This window comes from Cebus imitator, unplaced genomic scaffold (assembly GCF_001604975.1).
Source record: "Cebus imitator isolate Cc_AM_T3 unplaced genomic scaffold, Cebus_imitator-1.0 Scaffold94, whole genome shotgun sequence".
Classification (NCBI taxonomy): domain Eukaryota; kingdom Metazoa; phylum Chordata; class Mammalia; order Primates; family Cebidae; genus Cebus; species Cebus imitator.
In genome coordinates, this window is record NW_016107409.1 from 3075767 (window position 1) to 3093736 (window position 17970).

General features: G+C 41.3%; 1 pseudogene; it reads left to right on the forward strand.

Annotated features, from left to right (window-relative positions):
- The first annotated feature begins 3685 nt into the window (after nucleotides 1-3685).
- On the forward strand, nucleotides 3686-4569 carry LOC108309492 (annotated as a pseudogene).
- Nucleotides 4570-17970: the final 13401 nt, after the last annotated feature.

Consider the following 17970-nt stretch of genomic DNA (forward strand, 5'->3'; position numbering starts at 1 on the left):
TGTATGCACATACAGACGTATATACACCCTGTGTGTGTATACTTATTTTAGAAATCATGAACTCACGCCAATGTTCTAATTTCCATCTATCTCAACAGGGTTTTTTCTTGCTGTCTCCCCTTTGATATTCTTATGTCCCTTATTCCACAGTGAAATCCTATATACCTATAGTGTCAACAAATTTACTCTTTTGTTCAGTTCAATAATACATCCATAGTAGGTTCAGAACCGTTTTGCCATATCATTATAAAAAGGAAGCTACTAAGACGGGTTTAGGATTTGTTTGTACATCTTTCCCTTGTCCCATATTCTACCCTGCCCAGACTGAGGATACATGGACAAATACTTTGCTATACTGTATTCATAGGTTACTTGCACTAGTTCTTTCTTTTTATTTTTTTCCCTTCAGTGTGGTTATGTTATTTATTTGAAATACAGTTAAGTTCATTTGTTTGAGATTACTTTCAATTTGAGTTTTTTCCCCTCACTTTCTAATCTTATTGATTCAGCTTTATCTTTTTGAACAGGTAAGATATAAATATGGTTTCAAAAGTCAAAGCTATACAAAAAGATATATTTAGAGAGACATTTCTTTCCCATTTTCCCTCCCTCCTCATCCTTTGTAGGTAATGGATTATATTGTTTACCAGTTTATTATTAGTTCTATTTTTTTGGAATAAGAAAATATATGATTTCTTTTTCTTAATAAATTTACCTAAAAGCTGTCTTTTTTTTTTTTTTTAAACTTGGTAATATCTCCTGGAAATCACACTATATTGGTTCATAGAGATTTTCCTCATTCTTCTTTTTAGCTGCATGGTACTCTTCATGTGTATATTTTCTATATTTCATGCAATCAATCCCCTTTGCTTAGACATATAGGTAGTTTCCAATATTTTGCAGTTATAATTAATTATTTAATATATGTGGTCATGTATTTTGACATTATTGAAGCTGTATCTTCTTTAGGGTAAATTCCTAGATGTGGGTTTACTGATTTGAAGAGTAAATGTACATGTAGGTTTGTAGATATTGCCACATTGTCCTCCAGAGGGGCTATTCCATTTTACGCTCCCTTCCAATAATGTATGAGTGTGCCCATTTGCCCACAGTGTTGCCAACAAAGTGTATTGAAGCTCTTTTAATTTTTTTGGTCTGATTTGTTATTTTTTTTTCTGATAAATGATAAATGCTAACTCAGTAAAGTTTTAATTTGCATATATTATGAGTGAAATTAAGCATATTTTCATTTGCTTAAAGTCCGTTTGCATACTGTGTCCTTTTTGTGAGTTATCTGTTGATGTCTACTGCCTATTTAACAAATGATTTTTGATCATTTTCACTCAGTCTTAAAGTTTAAAAAGTAAATTAGGGATATTAGCATTTTAGCTATTATATATGATGCAAATATTTATTCCCAGTTTTTTGTCTTTTGACTTTGCTCATGATATTTTTAATCATGCAAAAATTTGAGACTGGGTCTCATTCTGTTGCTCAGGCTGGAGTGCAGTGGTGTGATCTTGGCTCACTGCAGCCTCTACTTCTGGGCTCAAGCTATCCTTCCATCTCAGCCTCTTGGGTAGCTGGGACTATATGTGTGAACCACCACATCTGGCTAATTTTGTTTTTTGTAAAGATGGGATCTCACTGTGTTGTCTAGGCTGGTCTTGAACTTCTGGGTTCAAGCGATCCTCTTGCTTTGGCCTCTCAAAGTGCTGGGATTCCAGGTGTGAGCCACTGTGCCTGGCCAAAATTTTTAATCTTTCTAAATGTTGTCAAATTTATCAGTCTTTTCTTTTATTGCCTCTGAACTTTGAGTCATGATTAGAAAGGCTTTTTCTACTCCAGAGTTAAGGGGGAATTCACTCATGTTTTCTTCATATACTTGTATATTTTCCTTTTTTGCATTTAGACCTCTGATCTATTTGAGATTTTTTTCTTTTCTCTACTTTAAGGAATGAATCTATTTTTATATTTTTCTAGATGACTGTTTAGTTGTACCAACACCATTTGCTGCGAATGACTACCTTTGCTCTAGTGTTTTGATATATTACCTTTATTATATACTTGATCTTCATATACAGTTGAGTCTATTTCTGAACTTTCTATTTCTTTGATATGTTTGTCCAGTCATATGACCATATTGTTTTAACTATGGAGGCTGTGTAGTGTATTTTTAATACCTGATTGGACTTGGCTTCTTCAGAGCCCTTCCTTGTCATCAGTGTTTTCTTTTTTTCTCTTTTTTGAGATGGAGTCTTACTCTGTCACCCAGGCTGGAGTGCAATGGTGCAATCTTAGCTCACTGCAACCTCCACCTTCTAGGTTTAAGCAATTCTCCTGCCTCAACCTCCCAAGTAGCTGGGATTACAGTCACGCGCCACCACGCCCAGCAAATTTTTGTACTTTTAGTAGAGACAGGTTTTCACCATGTTGACCAGGCTGGTCTCGAACTCCTGACCTCAAGCAATCCACTTGCCTTGGCCTCCTGAAGTGCTGGGATTATAGGCATGAGCCACTGTGTCTGGCCTCTTGTCAATTTTTTCTTAACTCTTCAGTGTATTTTTCCTTGTGAACTTAAGCATTATCTCTAATATGACATTTCTTTTTTTTATTATTTGTTTATTTATTTTTATTTTTATTTTTGAGATGAAGTCTCACTCCATCACCCAGGTTGGAGTGCAGTGGCGTGATCTCAGCTCACTGCAACCTCTGCCTCCCAGGCTCAAATGATCCTCCCACCTCAGTCTCCTGAGTATCTGGGATGACAGGTGTGCACAAACATGCCTGGCTATTTGTATTTTTGGTAGAGACAGGTTTCACCATGTTTCCCAGGCTGGCCTTGAACTCCTGATCTCTGGAGATTCACCCACCTCAGTCTCCCAAAGTGTTGGGATTACAGGTATGAGCCACTGTGCCCAGCATTGACATTTAATTCTTGATTGTGTTCATTCCTGTGGGTATTCTGGGACTCACTGTTAGAAGCTGTCTGTCTCTAGGAATCTTGCTCCCTCTGCCTCATGAAAACAGTTACAGTGATGAGAACCTGCTACTAATGGCATACATCACACCTTTCAGATATGTTGGGTATTAGCACACTAAATCTTCACTTGGCTGTAGATTAGAATCACCTGAAAAGCTTTTAAGACTTATCAATGCTGGCCAGTCATGGTGGCTCATGCTTGTAATCCCAGCATTTTGGGAGGCCCAAGGTGGGTAGATTGCTTGAGCCCAGGAGTTCAAGAGCAGCCTGGGCAACACAGCCATACCCTGTCTCTCTAACAAAACAAAACAAAACAAAACAAAACAAAACGAAAAAACTAAGACATATCAGTGGTGCTGGGCTCCCTCAATTAAATTAATTAAAATCTCTGAGGGTGAGGCCTTGGCATTGACATTTTTAAAAAGCTCTCCAAGTGATTCTAATGTGCAGCTGGGATTAAAATTTGTGGCTTCAGAGAAGTAACCAGAAAAATCCTTGTTTAACTTTAATAAAGTTTGCTGGCTGGACTAAAATGGTTGCCTCCTATTATTGTGGAGGCGACTCACTTCATCCCAACTTCCCGATTCTTTTGCTTCTGGAGGTTGTATTTCTCTAAGATCTTCCAGAAAAACGTCTTAAAGTCACCTTAGCCTTTTTTCCAGTCCAACTCTTAAATTTTTTCTCCTCTTCTCCAATAATTACATGAGTATGGATCCAGCTTGTCCACAAAGCCTGCCTTGCTCTAAAGCATCTGACTGTAAAGAATCTTCACCTATGCCTGTGATTTCTGGGCCTGAAGAAAATTATCTATCCTTGCAAATGTCTCCTGCTGAGATGCCTCACACAGAGACTGTCTCCCCTCTTCCTTCCTCCATGGATCTGCTTATTCAGGACAGCCCCGATTCTTCTGCCAGTCCCAAAGGCAAACGACCCACTGTTGCAGAGAGTAGTGCCACAACAAAGGAAGACAAGGTCTCGGTCAAGAAACAGAAGACCAGAACTGTGTTCTCTTCCACCCAGCTGTGTGTACTCAATGACAGGTTCAGAGACAGAAATACCTCAGCATCCAGCAGATGCAAGAACTTTTCAACATCCTGAATCTTAGCCACAAAGAGGCGAAGACGTGGTTCCAGAACCAGAGAATGAAATCTAAGAGGTGGCAGAAAAACAACTGGCCAAAGAATACCAATGATGTGATGCAGAAGGCCTCAGCACCCACCTACCAGAGCCTCTACTCTTCCTACCACCAGGGATGTCTGATGAATACAACTGGGAACCTTCCAGTGTGGAGCAACCAGACCTGGAGCAATTCAGCCTGGAGCAGCCAGACCTGGAACACCCAGTCCTGGAGCAACCACTCCTGGAACACTCAGGCCTGGAACAGTCCCTTCTATAACTGTGGAGAGGAATCTCTGCAGTCCTGCCTGCAGTTCTAGCCAAACTCTCCTGCCAGTGACTTGGGGGCTGCCTTGGAAACTGCTGGGAAAAGCCATAATATAATACAGCAGACTACTAGGTATTTGAGTACTCCACAAACCATGGACTTACTCCATGTGTGTATGAACATGCAACCTGAAGATGTGTGAAGAGGAGTGAAACTGACATTACTCAGTTCTACTCTGGGCACTGGCTGAATCCTTCCTCTCCCCTCCTTCCCTCCCTCATAGGATTTTTCTTGTTTGGAAACCACGTGTCCTGGTTTCCGTTATGCCTATCCAGTCAATTTGATGGAGGGTGGGGTATGGTTGGAGCCTAATCAGGGAGGCTTCTTTTTTCCTGTGGGATCTTCCTGGAGAACAGACATTTTAATAACCTTGGCTGCTAAGGACACTGTGATAGAAGCTGTCTCTAGCTGTAGATAAGTAGAGCTAATACAAGTGTGGATATCTTTAGGGTTTAGAATCTAACCTCAAGAGTAAGAAATAAAAGTACAAATTGGGGTAATGAAGGTATATTCCTATTTTTGGGGGTTGGAAGCTTTCCTTTTTTTTTTTAAAAAAAAAAACTCTATTGAGGCCGGGTGCAGTGGCTCATGCCTGTAATTCTACCACTTTCGAAGGCCAAGGCAGGTAGATCACCTCAGGTTAGGAGTTTGAGACCAGTCTGGCCAACATGGTAAAACCCCATCTCTACTAAAAATGCAAAAAATTAGTTGGGCATGGTGGCACCCACCTGTAGTCCCAGTTACTTGGGAGGCTGAGGCAGGAGAATTCATTTGAACCCAGGACTTGGAGGTTGCAGTGAGCCAAGATGGCGCCACTGCACTCCAGTCTGGGCAACAGAGCTAGACTCAACAACAACAACAACAACAACAACAACAACAACTTTATTGAGGTAAAGGGCTAACCTGTAACACACTTCATTGATTTGCTCAGACCTTTTTGGCTCTGTTGTACTATAGCCCCTATTTTGTTGGTTATGCTAATATCTGTGAAAAGAGGTCTTGTATTGGCTCCATCATTATGACATCACTACTACTTTGGCTGGTTTAAGTACAAGTGAATAAAACAACCATTTTTCCTTTAAAAAAATAAAAAATTTCAAGTTTGCCAAGACATAGGACATTTTATGTAATGAATTGTGGTACAGGCATGCAGCCAGCAATACTAATCCTAGAGGCGAGTGAAGGTGACGGAGAGCTAGTGGAAAGTGACAGGATGGTGACATTGGGCAGGGAAAATTATGAGAAAGAGACAATGCTGGCTACCAGGATGGCCTAGGATTTCTCAGAGTGGACATAGAGCATAAACTTATGTTACTATCTACATCAGCATGCTCTATTAGTAATAGTTGAAATCACTCAGGGCACAAATGTTTTTCTCAAACTTCAAGGATACCCAGGAGTGATAAAAAGTGGTTTTGCATGTATGCGGGGACAAGACAATGACATTTTCTCAAATAGTAACTTGAGAGGATTCAAGTGAAGTTACACTAACCAGGGGCTACTTTCTGGGTAGAAGAAACTATTTGTGAGGGGTGTGGGTGGGATGTCTTCCAGTTCTCTTCTGGAACATTCTCACAGAATACCAGGTTATCATCATTGGAAAGGCCACACTATTTGACCATGTAACAACATTCTGCGCTTGATTTTAACTGAAAGATCGAGAAGCAATATAATAATCATTCTTATTTTCACACTGCACAGTTGTGTTTTGTCAGTTACCCTTCTTTGAAGAGTAGTTCTTGTACTTTTACCTACAGTTTCACCAGTTGTAGCTGGAATACATTCAAGAAGTAGAAGGAAGGAATGAGAATGTTTTACTTTTTTTGTGTGTGTCAGGGTGTCACTTTGTCACCCAGGCTGGAGTGCATTCACATGGTCATAGCTCACTGTAACCCTTGACCTCTTGGGCTCAAGTGATCCTCATACCTCAGCCTCCGAGTGGATGAGAGTATAGGCATGTACTGCTGTGCCTAGCTTTTTTAAAATTTTTTAAATTTTTTTAATTTTTTGTAGAAATGGGATCTCTCTATGTTGTCCAAGCTGGTCTCCAACTCCTGGCCCCAAATGATCCTTCTGCCTTGGACTCCCAAATTGCTGGGATTACAAGCATGAGCCATGGCACCCAGCCTGAATTAAATATATATACGTGTGTGTGTGTGTGTGTGTGTGTGTACATATATATATGTATATGTGTGTGTGTGTGTGTGTGTATATATATATATATATATATATATGAGACCAGCTCCCACGAACATGCTCTCACTATGTCTTATGCAGGTTATGTCAACCACATCATCCAAAGACTGATTATAAAACCAGTCTCTCTAGCTGCGTCTTTCCTTGAAGCACATCTTCTGGGTGAGCAGGTGGTTGAGCTATCCGTCGCCTTTGAATCAGGAAGTTAGCATCAGAAATGGTATGTTGCTTTTCCTTCCTTTTTATTTTATTTGGTCTTTGGCGCAGTGTGTAACCTAATTAACACAACATATGTAATTTTATGTGACTTTACCTCTTTTCATGGCTCATTATTTTTCCTCCAATGTAAGAAATTGATGTTCACATCATTTCTTATCCTCCCTCCATCTAAAAGGATATGTCCAATTTGGAAGATATTTTCTTTAGTCTTCTATGAAAGCCCTCTTATGACCTTTCTGCTTGCAAACTATTTCCTGATCAGCACCAGCAGTCAACTCGTTTACAATGGAATCCACTTAAGGTCTGTGCTGGCCTATAATAGAACTACTTAAATAAGTGTAACTCCAAAGAAAACTGGAAATAATGTGTAATATTGAGATGTGATAACATCTTAGAGAAAATAGTTCTTTTCCTGCTATTTTTAAAGTAGTAGCTAATGGTGTGAAGTGGTTTCTAAAGAAAGCTTATACCACATCCCACCACCAGAAAGCTCCTCCATGCCGGGGGCCGGATCCAGTTCAGTTCCCAATATGGCATTTCAGGAGAGATCCTCATGGATTAGAGGAAGGCGTTCAAGATGATAAAGGGCCTAGAAAAAAATATCTTGTTGGGAGTGTTAAAAAAAAACAACAACAAAAAAACCTTTAAACAAATTAAATTTAACAGAGTTTAAATGAACAAAGAACGATTCGTGGATTGAGTAGCTGACCCCCACCTCCCAACCCAAATAGGTTCAGAGTTACTCAGGCACTGCCAGGAGTTCAAAAAGATATATGGACAGATAAAGGAAAATAATGTACAGAAAATGGAAGTGAAGTACAGGAAACGGAAGTGAGGTATAGAAACAGCTGGATAGGTTACAGCTGGCCTTTGCCTTATTTGAGCATGATTTGAGTGGTTGGCCGCCTGTGAGTGGTCCAGGTCTGGCTGCTGGGATTGGCTGAGACTCAGCTACTTGTTCCAAAAGCAGGTCCCAGTCTGTTTCCGCATCCAGTCAGGTTACCGTTCACTATGCACTGAGAAACCTGAGGCTGAACTTGAAATATGCAAGGAGGCAGCTTTAGGTGCAACAGGTAGAAGGAGTATAGCAAAAGTTCAGCTCGATATAAACGAGGTAGTGCAGATGGATACCTGTGGCCACTGACGCATCTTTTAGACGGCATTTTGTTAGAAAAGCCTGGTTTGTTCTGTTTTGCTTCCAAGTCATACTAAGTACCAATGTGTAGAAAGTGAAAGCAAATGATGACAAGGACACCTCCTAAGTAGTGAGTCACTCCCCATCATTTGAGAGTATTAAGCAAGAGGGTCAACGATTATTTATGGGACTGTTTTAAAGGGATTTCCTGTGCTGGGTGGATTTCTGATTTTCATATGAGCACGCTCTGTTTTTCATGATGTTAAAGAGGAAATACTTGCTTTGTTAATTTAAACTATATTAATTTTAAGAAATCTTGAGTCCTTTCACATCATAAGATGTGGTCTAAAATTTTAGGTTGTAGATAATTTTTTATCTACCTGAGAAACAGTTTTTCCATATAAAATGTTAATGATATGTGGGTTGTTGATTACAAATATTCAGAAACAAAATTCTGCTCTACTCTGAATATTAAACACACATGCACTAATTTCCAGCAAGCACTGTAGATGGAGCAATTTCTCTGGCCTTCTTCATTCAGCTTCAGAGAATCGGAGTTATTACAGGTCCTGTTGCAAGCGAGAAGTCCTGGGAATCCTAAGCCAAGATATGTCAAACTGATAAACTTCAAAAGTCTGGCCTTTTCTCTTAACAAGACACTTTCTCAACATCCCAACATGCTATGTCCAAAGTCAATATCTGTTGTCTTTGTTTTCTGACATGTCGTCTTGATATGGGTGATATGAAACCAACTTGTTCAAGGTGTTAAATCAGACCTAGAAAGAAGTGTCTGAGATAGTCCAGGATTTCCTAAAATAAAAAATTGTTCTCTTTGCTCTATAAAAAGAGAGAAAAAGAAAAACTTCCACCTGTCTTTTTGACAACTAGAACTCTCCTCCCCATGGAGTCTGATCAGCTTTCCAGCCTCTTCAGACCTTTCTTATTTATAACTTATCACTGATAAATGTCCATACTTACTGCTCATCATTCAACAAATCCAAACATCCCAAGGACAAAGTTGTCTGCTTCTTAGGGAGGATTTAGTTTGCATACCTGCAGTTTGTTACGGTCTTGGCCTCTTACTTTTCTTGTGACAAACACTAAAGATAATTTTTTTTTGAAAATACATATTTGAAAGCATGTAATGCCCTAGTGAAATGCCATAAGTTGGCAGGCTTCATAGCATAGGAAAACCTCCATTTCAGGAAAACAATTCATTATACGAAAAGCACCCTCAGTCCTCCCGTGACTGTTTTGATGTTCAAAATAAGGTTAGGATTATTCAGCATTTTGGTGTGTCAGGCACTGTTCTAGGTGCCGCATAGATTCTTGCTTAATCTTCTCAGTGACAACAAGAGGTAGGTGTCACTGTCCTTACTTTGCAGATGAGGGAACAGAGACTTGGGAAGGTGAAGCAGCTTGCTCACGATCACACACTGATAAATGATAGAGCTAGTCCCTGTTTCTCCAAGGCTGACGTTCTCCCCACTGTCAAAAGATTGGTTAAGGTAGGCCATGTGGTGGATGCCTATAAGATTGCTGTCCACCTTCCCTTTCCTACCAGAACCTTCTTCTCTCATCCATTCCCACGGTTGTGGTAGGAGTTGCCATGTTTCTACAGGACCTTGACCTCCTGCTACGTTTGTCTGGTCTGGGGCGTTTGATCCAACTTGGGACAATCAGTCATTTCCCTGAGATTTTAGATTGGGGAGTAAGAGCTGAAGATAGGCTTCTTGTTGGGTGCATGGCTAAGAGTGTAGAAATCCTGGGAGCAGTGGTGGCCAGGTCCCACCACCTAGATGGAGGCACAGAGGAGGCTGGTTTTAGTAACAGGGAAGAGTAGAGCAGACACAGAGGGAGAAACAGATGGGGTGTTGCAGAGAGAGGGCTGCAGGTTCCCTACAGGGCTCCAGCCGTGGTTCCATTCCTGAGGCTGGCTGCATCCCTGCCTTTGAAGTTTGTGAGACACCCTGGATCTTTCCAGTAAATTCCTCTCTTCAGTTAACCTGGTTCAAATTAGGTTTTTACTGTAACCAAGAGCCCTAACTATGAGTAACACAGGATTTATTGAAAAGACTCTGGGGGCAATTTACAAAAGGGAAATAAAAGTGTCCCAAGTGTGGAAAAGGGAATGGGCAGGTGGCCTAGAGGCCACAGCTACAGGAGCTTCTGGCCCTTGTGCCCTGACTTGGTTCTGGCCCCTTCTACAGATGTGAGTCAGCACGGGAGCTTTACACTATCAAGGAAGAGGATGATAGGCCCCCACTGGGGCACTGTTCGCCCCTGTGGTGAGGGACTGTATGATTTCTTTCCAAGGGAGAAAATCTACTGGCTGACAAAGTCAGAAGCCATTTCACGCCTGGACCTGATTTGCTCCCTTCTGATTTCCCTCACATCAGTGCGGTGATGGCTTGGTTGCCTAGGGAAGGGGAGGAATTTCAGTTTCTGAAGTTCTGATTAATCTCTTACTAAGAAATATATTGCTCAGAGCAGAGGAACCTGGAAAATTTGCCACCTGGCACCCCTTGATGCCCTTCAATCCCTCCATCCTGGACAGATCCTCTTTAGCATCCTGACTGCCGCTCACTGGCAGTGTGTCCTTGAGCAAGGCATGTCATTATTCTGTAAAATGGAAATATTCCCAGCACTTGCCTTATTAAGTTATTGCAGGCATGAAATGAGGTCGTGTTTGTAAAATGCTTTGTCTAGAGCCTGGCACCTAGAAAGTGCTTAACAGATGGCAACAGTTATTATTGTTTACTTGCAGATATTTCAGTTATGAGCTCTGAATTCTGAGCTATCTTGCTGATCGCTCTGACCTGAGCAGCCTAATTGGAATCTCCCTTACTCGTCACTGTTTTAACACTGATGTCCTGGGCTCCCAAAGCCCATGCTTTAAAACTTTTATAAAGAATGTAATGTACCTATAGAAAAACACACATCTTTTTTTTTTTTCAACTTTTATTTTAAGTTCTGGGATACAGGAACTTAATGTGCAAGTTTGCTACACAGGTAAACAAACACACATCTTTTAAAATTGTACTATGTATAGGCCGGGTGCAGTGGCTCATGCCTGTAATCCCAGCACTTTGGGTGGCCGAGGTGGGTGGATCATGAGGTCAGGAGTTCAAGCCATCCTGGCCAAGATGGTGAAACCTTGTCTCTACTAAAAATACGAAAATTAGCCAGATGTGGTGGCGGGCACCTGTAATCACAGCTACTTGGGAGGCTGAGGCAGAGAATTGCTTGAACCCGGGAGGTGAAGGTTGCAGTGAGCCAAGATTGCACCATTGCACTCCAGCCTGGGTGACAGAGTGAGACTCCATCTCAAAAAACAAAAACAAAAACAAAAAAACCCTATATATATACTCCTGTAATCACCATTAGGACAAATATGTGGGATGTTTCCAGGATCCCAGAAAGTTCTTTTATGTCCCCTCCCAGTCAATACTCACCCCCTTCTCCAGAGATAACCCCTCGTCTGACCTCTTTCACCACAGATTTGTGTTTCTGGTTCTTGAACTTAATGGAATGAAACAGTGGGTACTTTTGGTGTCTAGCTTCTTTCACTCAATGTTATGTCTATCCATATTGTTGACTATAAAAGAGGTTTATTCTTTTTGTTGTTATGTAATAAAATATGAATATACCACTGTAGAGAACCAGAGCAGCCCGCCCACTCTGGGGGGATCAGCAGCAAGGCTGTTGTAAACTGTGGGTAAACTCCAAGAGAAGCAAAATCAGAACAGGGGAATGTGTATGTCTCGAAGAGCAGTGGGTCCTAGAGAAAGATAACCAGCTTTCACTGACTTTGCTGCAAGATAGTTGTTAGCTGAGGTCTGTTAACTGAAGTGTGAGAATTATAGCCACAGGCTGTTCTGGGTAACTGCACCCTCCCTCTGCTATGTGCTTTGTGAACATATAAAATAAAGTACTCTGAGGCAGGACGGGGCCGGAGAGACTGATACTGATACTTTCACTTTCCCGGACCGCCTGGCCCCAATATTCTTCTCTGTCTGTCTTGTGTTTTTCTTCATCTCCCACCATGCCCTCTTAGGTCTTTGAACCCTTGTGCAGCACGGGATGCAGCACATGTCAGATACCAGTTTGTGTATCTGTTGTATTGTGGATATACATTTGGATAGACTCTAGTTTTTGTCTATGGTGAGCGCATGTCTTCTGGAGGAGTCACACGCACAGTTTCTTGGGCATATGCTCTGCAGTAGAATTGCTGGGTCATGGGGCAGGCACATGTTTAGTTTTAGTAGATTTGATCAGACAGTTTCCCTGAGCCTCATTTGAACCTTGAACTCAAAGCCTTTGCCTTGGTGAGCCTCAGGTCCCCCAGCTTCCTCAATGCAGTACTTCTGAGTCCAGAGACTGGGGACAGGATATGATGGGAAGTAACTAGGAGCTAAATGGCTGCTTAGCTGGAAGGTCTCTGGGACCTTGTAGGAATTTAAGAAGCAACCCCCGCCTCCACTGTCAGGCATCAAAGGTCAGACAGGATAAGGCAGGTGGCCCCTTCACTTCGTGAGAAAGCCAGAGGCCACAGCATCCGTGAATTCCATCTAGGACAGTCCAGGAAAGAGGTGGAATGGCTGCATTCCAGGCTCCGCGTGGGAGGCGATGAATCAACAGAACTTGCTATGATTCTGGGTCTGCATGAAGGGAAGTAAGTACCTGGTTTCAGCAGCAAGTCCTGAAAGACAGGATTCCTCCCTGACACTGGAAGGGCAGGTCCCAGCTGACCTGATGCATGCTCGCTTTAGAAACTCCAACAGAACATGCATTACTATCACCTACACCATGGACTCCTTTCCAACATTTTCCCAAAAATGACGTTTTGATTCTGAGGGTGACATCTCTGCCTAACTTGAGAATGGACATTTGTTCTGATACTTAGTTTTCACAGTTATCATACTTTCTTTTTTGAACAAGATATTTTAACTCTTTTCACTGCACATATTTATTTTCCCAACTGTTCTCATTTGCCAAACAGAAGCTTTAAAAAGTATCTCAGTATTTGTAATGGCTAACACTTTTAAAAATGAACTTGGTTTTATAAGTCAAGCTGACACAACACAATTTGTCGGACAAATTAAGTCCTCCCAACTTTGCTGTTGCCTGAATAATTTGTGCCCCAAATTATAGAGCTATTGACATCATTCTCCTTTGGACCATCATCAGAAAAACAGAACTATTCTAGTTCTCTTCCTTCAGGGCAAGACACGTGTAACTTTTTCCAGACAAATTGTCATCCAGGCAAATTCCAAATGTATAACTGGTTCAGAATCAGAGACTTTGAACCTTTGACCAATAACAGGTAAAAAATACATTTTTCTGTACTGTTCCAGAGAGCTCTGTTCTGTGTGACAATGCCTCAGTTCAAACCCTGTGTTTGCCATCTGCTAGCTCTGGACCTTGGGCAAGTCTCCAAACAGGGATTTTCCCACCTGTGAAAGTCAGGATACTGGAAAGTTCTAACCCAAGGTGCTGTTACGAGGTAACAAGTAACTGTTGTTTCTTTGGCATTCACAAAAATATATGTGCAATAAATGGAAATTATTTTGGAAAGTTATGTGATTTATGTAATACCACTTATGTCAGTTTAGGGTTTATTAGACCTTGACAACTACTAAGAAGCTGCTGTGTCAGGAACTGTTCTAGTTCCAAATTCATTTTTAAAAGTGTTAGCCATTACACTTCTAGGCAAGCAAGAGAAGTCTTCTCTGTTAAAGCAGACAGGAAGTTGATGAGGAAGTATGGAGTAACTTATGGAATCTCCAGAAGGACCAGGCTCAGAGGCTGCAGAATGAGTCCTGTGGAGACACGTTGCCCTAGCCGTCAGGAACAGGCCCTGCTGGTGCCTCGCACACTGTGGATGGGCCATGCCGGCTGCTGCTGCAGGGGCTTCTGTTCTGCTGCACGTCATCTGAATGGAAGTACCTGCTTCTCTGCTTCAAAGCTGTGGCAGGTGTGTCTGATGGGCAGAGCCCAGGCCACACGTCCTGGCCGCAACCACAGGGAATGCTGAGAAAGTGAGGAGCTGCCTTTCTCGCTTTATAGTGAGAGGTAGGTTTAACCTTCTGTATGAATTTGCTAAGGCTGACATGGCAAAGCATCACACACTGAGTGGCTTAAGTCTCACAGTTCTGGAAAGTCCAAGTTCAAGATCAACATGTCAGCAGGGCCATGCTCCCTTGGAGGGCAGTGGAAAAGGATCTGTGCCAGGCCTCTGTCCCGCTTTTGGTGGTTCCCTGGCTTGTGACAGCACAATGCCAGCCTTCACGTATTCCCCCTATGGGCATGATTGTCTCCAAATTTTCCGTTTTTATAAGGACACTAGTCCTATGGGATTGGGGGCCCCACCCTACTCCACTATGACCTTATCTTAACTAATTATAACTATAATCATCCTATTTCCAGATAAGGTCACCTTCTGAGATATGGGTGGTTTGTTAGTCATTAATATATGATTTTTGGGGGTACATAGTTCAACTCATAATACCTCCTATGGCTGGGAGACTATTTTTTTTCTAAGTTTTTCTTGAGATGGAGTCTCACTCTGTCACTAAGACTGGAGTGCAGTGGCATGATCTTCTCTCACTGAAACTGCTGCCTCCCAGGTTCAAGCAATTTTCCTGCTTCAGCCTCCTGAGTAGCTGGGATTACACGTGAGTGCCACTGTGCCCGGCTAAATTTTGTATTTTTTGGTAGAGACAACCAGGCTGGTTTCGACCTCCTGACCTCAGGTGATCCACCTACCTTGGCCTCCCAAAGTGCTGGGATTACAGGCACTGTGCCTGAGTGGGAGACTCTGAATGCAGAAAAAGGTAAAAAAAAAAAAAAGGAAATATCAAGTATAAATTCAGAAAATAGTATTTCCAATCTGTGATCCTTTAACAGCTTATTGTTGATAATAGTCACAGTCTTATGTAAGCTAAAAATTATTTTCTGTGAATATTAACCAGAATGAATTGAAGAAACTGAAGCCATGACACTTTCAGATCTGGAAAGGACCTTAGCAATTCACCTGATATTTGTTTTCTTCCAGTGAAGACACATAGTGGATTAGAGAAGTTACCTGACTTGCCTAAAGTCACACAGCATAGAGCCAGATCTTGGACTCTGTCCAGAGCTCTTCCTGCTCATGGTTTCTTTCAGAATTGGGTATTTTTTTTTTTAAGGTCCAAACACAAGCATCACATTAATGCAAATCTCAGACTCTGCTTCTTTGTAAGGATTGTCCTTAGAGACTTAACCCACCTGCTGTACCCTTGACTGACAGACTGCAGTTTCGTCTTGGCTTGCTCTGACTCAACACAGTCCTGGCCCGGACTGTGGGGCAAGGGTGACTTATGGGAGGTGCAGAGCCTATTCCTGGAAGTGACTGCCAGCTTTTTTTTTGAGAAAGAAGAGGAGAGGGGCTGGAAGGATAAACCCACTGGTTTTCTCTGCTGGGAAAGGATATAGAGAGAATTTCAGAAGGAAAATAAAACCTTTGTGCTACGCTATCTTGCTAGGACCATGCTCTAGAATTTAAATCTTTGTCACTTAAAAAATGAGGACTCTGGGCTCTCCTGATGGAAGGTTTTCTTCCTGAGATGTCTGGGAATGCTCAGCTTCCCCAGTGGGTGGATTTGTGGGACTTTGATTCTTAAGGCGTTAAGATAGAATATTTAGTCTCTGCTTTTCTATTTTAACATTGTTGATGTCTTAAAGATTCGTGATAGTGGAATGGCTTCTAAAGATGTTCATCCCTGGGTATTAATGACAAAAAATACAACAATCCCCAGACCTTTCTTTCCTTTTTGCCATTTCCCTGTTTTCCCTATCCCCCTGTTTTGTTATATTTTTATCCAAAACAGAACTTAGGTTTGAGTTTTCCCAACTCCATACTTTTCTGGGCATATCCAAGAATATTTTCTAAGTGTTGTGCAGCCTGTTCTTTTCCATTCTGCTGATTACGGCCCTAGAGAAGCAGGTTGTTCTGATGAGAAACTCTGGAAAGTTTTTATAGTTCTTGTTCAATTGTCTCCTTCTGAGTTGGAGAATTTCTCACAGGGAATAGCCACAGCTTCTCCTCTGTAAGAATGACCAGTCCAAGCATATAGATTTCTATACTTCCTTCCTTGTCATGCTTGATTGCCTCACCTCTGGGAGAGACTGGGGCAGTCCTGATGGGGGTGAATCCATCAGTTATTTGAAGCTTAGATCACATGGAAAAGAGGGAGAGGTTTTGTTTATTTGGCTAAAGTGAGATTTCTGAAGAACTTGTTCTTTCTTCCACTGTCTGAATCCTCATGACCTTGGAGAACTAGATGTATTTGCCAGTGCCTCTCAGTGTGACTGGCATTCGGTCAATGTTTGTTATATTAAATTGCAACTTATTAGTCATGGCACAGAGCCTTGGATAAATTGGCTGAACATCAAAATAACCAGAGAGCATTCTGTGGCTTCCTGCGGAGGAAGTCCTCTTCCTAGATACTTGACGTTTTTAATAATTGGTCTGTTATCATATAGTCTGCTAGGGCTGCTGTCACAGATTAGGCAGCTTAAACACAAACATTTGTTTCTTCCCAGTTCTGGAGGTTGGAACTTTAAGATCAAGGTGTGAGCAGGGTTGTTTCTCCTGAGGCCCCTCTCCTTGGCCTGTGGCCTCCCAAAGTGTTGGGATTACAGGCGTGAGCCACTGTGCCCAGCCATCCACTTCATTTCATTATTCATTCATTACTTCAAACATCTTTTTTTCTTTTCTTTTTACAATTGACATATAATAATTGCATATATTTATGGGATACAGAGTGATGTTTCAATATATAGTGTATAGTGATCAGATCAGGGTAATTAGCTTATCCATCAGATTGAACATTTATTATTTCTTTGTGTTGGAAACATTCAGTATCCTCCTTCTAGCGATTTGAATCTATATATTGTTTACTTTAGCCATCTTGCAGTGCTATGGAATATTAGGGCTTTGCATATCTTGTAAGTACCTGCTCTGTGTTTGACAGCAGACAGGAACAAATCATACTCCCTCTTCTCAAAGGGCTCTACATGGGACATAGCAGAGCTGGAAAATTTGTCTTTTCTCCGTGGCATCATAGATTTCGTAGAACAGAGACTTGAAGTTACAGAGTTACAGTGCTGGGCACACAGTGGCCTCTGAAAAGTTCTTAGATAGGTTAACTTGGCTTGCATATTTCTAATACCTTTTTGAACATTGTGGTATCACAGTGTGAAGCGTCCCTGAGAAGTAAAGGCTGACTCACCTGTTCTTTTGTGGTTTGCCTTAATGTTACTGGAAACCCATTTTGGTTGTCTGCATCTTCAGGTTAGTTACAGCTTCCACATCCACCACTGTGCTCTATTCTAGAAAAAAAAAAGACTGCAAATCTTTTCATGACAGTCCTGCAATTATTACTAACATTCTCACATTAATATGCCAGGTATTAAAATATAATTTTCATGATAATTTTGAGGAGTCCTAAATCTTGTACCAGGAACCTTTTTTGGATATGAAGTTGCTAGAATTATGAAATTCTCCATGTACATGGCAGGAAGCCGGGGCGGGGCTATGAGGAGAGGGTGGAAGGGAGGAGGCGGTAGTTTCTTTCTGTGGAGGAACAGCAGCAATCGATGAATTTACTTACCTCAGATACAGTTTTAAGCCTTTGGAGTTTTTTTTGAATACTTTTTCATTTCTAAGATACAATGGAGCCACTTTTTATACAGTTGAAAGAATATCCTATAAATGTATAAAGTTAAATCTTCTGGTTAAAAATATCTGCTTTAATTAGGTGATAGAAATCCATGATATAAGTGTACAAAGAGTATATAAAGTGAGAAGTGAGTAGAGGGGGCACTGGTGATTTTTCTTTATTATTGTGGTAAAATATACATAATGTAGTGTTATCATCCTTAAATGTGTAATTCAGTGGTGTAAGCTTCTATTAATATAATCATTGCCACTTTTTTTTTTTTTTTTTT